Raw genomic sequence first — 2,917 nt, 5'->3', positions numbered from 1 at the left:
TGATGCTGCCATGAACATGGGTGCCAAATATCTGTTTGAGTTCCTGCTTTCAATTCCTTTGGGTGTTTACCCAGAAGTGGAATTACTGGATCATATGGTCGTACTATGTTTAGCTTTTGAGGAACTGTCAAACTGTTTTCCATGATGGCTGCACTATTTTACATTCCCATCAGCAATGAGCAAGTGTTTTAATTTCTCCACGTCCTTACCAACATTTGTTACTTTCGTTTTTTAAAAGAATATGTTATGTATAATAGCCATTCCAGTGGCTGTGAAGTGATATCTGACTGTGGCCTTGATTTGCTTTTCCCTAATGACTGGTGATTTGATCATCTTTTTATGTGCTTACTAGTCATCTGAGTATATACTTTGAAGAAATATCTATTCAAGCCTTCTGCCCATTTTTATATTGAGTGGTTTTTTTTTTTTTTTTTTTTGTTATTTAATTGTAGGCATTCTTTATATCTTCTGGATACTGATTCCTTATCTGATATATGATGTGAAAATATCTCCCCCCATTCTTTTTTTTTTTTTTTTTAATGTTTATTTGTTTGGCTGCACTGGGTCCTAGTTGCAGTAAGTGAAATCTTTAGTAGGGGCATGAGACTCTTAGTTGCAGCATGTGGAATATAGTTCCCTGATCAGGGTTCAAAGCCGGGGCCCCTGCACTGGGAGCTCAGAGTCTTAGCTACTGGACCCCCAGGGAAGTCCTTCCCCCTATTCTGTAGGCTGTCTTTTCATTCTCTTGATAGTATTCTCAAATGCACAAATGTTCTTTTGTTTGTTTGTTTCTGAAAAATAACTTTTATTCTGAATCAGTGATAAGCTACATATTCATCTGCCACTATTTCAAGTCACAGTTATGTTGACATCTCTCCTTTGAAACACTGAACTGTTTTTTTCTACAAAAAAATATGGAACGCTTCATGAATTTGCCTGTCATCCTTGTGCGGGTGCCATGCTAATCTTCTCTGTATCATTCCAAATTTTAGTATATGTGCTGCCGAAGTGAGCACGCACAAATGTTCTTAATTTTGATCAAGTCCAATTTATTAATTTCTTTTGTTGTCTGTGCTTTTGTTGTCAGGTGCCAAGTCACTGTCAGATCCAATGTCATGAGAACTTCCCTTATGTTTTCTTCTAAGAGGTTTACAGTTTCAGCACTTATGTTTAGGTCTTTCATCTATTTTGAGTTAGTTTTTGTGTATGGAGTAAGGAGAGGAGCCAGTTTCAGGCATGTGAATATCTAGACTTCCCAGCACCATTTGTTGAAAAGACTATCCTTCCCATTTCTTACTTTCTTTTATGTTTACATATTTTTAAGTTCCCTGCTAAGGTAAGGAAAGTGGGGATTACTTAAACTGTAAGCAGTCGGTGAGCAAAATATATTACATTTAGGTAAATACAATATTGAAACCAGATAACTCTTCTGTGGATCTGTGTTAATATTACAGATCTAAGTCTCACCTCTTCCATGATGCCCTACTTCTTCAACCTAAAGCAATTCCGTCCTGTATCAGACTCTTAGCTTTCATGGCCTATATTTTTTTGCATGAATTTTTATTTTTTAAAGAGTCATCATTACTATTATTATTTTAATGTTTTATCTAGTTACTTACTTATTTGGCTGAACCAGATCTTTGCTGCAGTTTGCGAGATCTTTTTTTTTTCTGGTTGCAGCATGTGGGATCTAGTTCCCTGACCAGGGGTTGAACCCAGGCCCCCCTGCATTGAGAGTGTGGAGTCTTAGCCACTGGACCACTGGGGAAGTCCCTTGTGTGAATTTTAAATTGAAATGTATTTGACATTAGCACTGTGTAATGTTAAGGTGTTTTAATTTGTAAAAAATTATCAATTGGCCACTTATTACTCCAGGACCCCAATTATTTTTCTCACAAACTCCAGAAGTTTATTTTTCACAGTGTTTGATGAGGACTCACTTCCTAGACTACACCTTCTCTGTAGCTGGCAGACTGATGCTGGCAGGAAACCCTAGCTCTTCTCCGGTTTTCTCTATAAGGATTCTCAAGTGTCCTCACAATGTGGTACCCAGCTGTCCCCAGAGGAGCGATCTAGGAGACCAAGGAAGAGGCTCCCATGATCTCTTAGACAGTTCATTATGACTCACTGAATGTCAGGCTGAGGATCCATGTTAGGCATGACTTTGCATGCATCCAATGTCCTCTAATGCAAGGTCAGGCTGAGAAGTCTCACCGTCTGCCATCTGCAAGATGGAGGCCCTGGAGAGCTGGTGCAACAGCTCCATCCAAATTTGAATTCCCGAGAACTAGGGGGGCCAATGGTTTGAGTCCTGTGGAGAATCCACTGGCTCTTCTTGGGCACAGTTCTTGGGGACCAAGGTGGGGGATACCCACAGAATCACCTCGGCGCTCAGGCACACACCGCCTGGGAATGCAGGTGAGTTGGTGCCCCGTGGGGTGAACCTTGTCCCATGGGATCAGGAACCAGTCCTTCCTGAGCGAAAGGGGTAGATAATTCTGAGGCCCTTTAGCTCAGCTCCTTGGAAAGTGCTAAGGACATGCAGCCTCAGTTCCCTACAACAGTCTTCCCGAAAACACACCTTTGTGTTGGGTTTCCTCCTTTCCTGTCTCACCCTCCCCAGTTCCTACCCACCTACTCCCACCCCCTACCACCAAAGCTTCTACTCAAACTTTGGTCTCAATCCTTGCTTTCCAGGAAGAACACAGGCTAACACAGTAGCCCTAGTCTTCTGATAGCTCTTTTTTTTTTTTTTTTTTTTTTTTCAGTCAGAAACAAATGATTTCTTGTAAACAGTGATACAAGACAAAAGTAAAGTAACTGTTAAGAGTCAGCAAGGAAGGGTATGGCTCTGTGATCAAGATAGAAATACTTGGTTTCTGTATCAGGCTCAGCAAAGGCAATAGCCTGAAAATAG

At 40.7% G+C, this 2,917-nt stretch overlaps 1 non-coding gene across 1 annotated transcript; it reads right to left on the bottom strand.

Annotated features, from left to right (window-relative positions):
• Positions 1 to 908: 908 nt before the first annotated feature.
• Positions 909 to 1,016, bottom strand: LOC122424177. The gene has a single exon (XR_006264361.1). It is a non-coding gene; the product is annotated as a U6 spliceosomal RNA (small nuclear RNA).
• Positions 1,017 to 2,917: the final 1,901 nt, after the last annotated feature.

The sequence above is a fragment of the Cervus canadensis genome, chromosome 21 (assembly GCF_019320065.1).
Source record: "Cervus canadensis isolate Bull #8, Minnesota chromosome 21, ASM1932006v1, whole genome shotgun sequence".
Taxonomy (NCBI): domain Eukaryota; kingdom Metazoa; phylum Chordata; class Mammalia; order Artiodactyla; family Cervidae; genus Cervus; species Cervus canadensis.
This window is presented reverse-complemented; position numbering and strand designations above follow the sequence as displayed.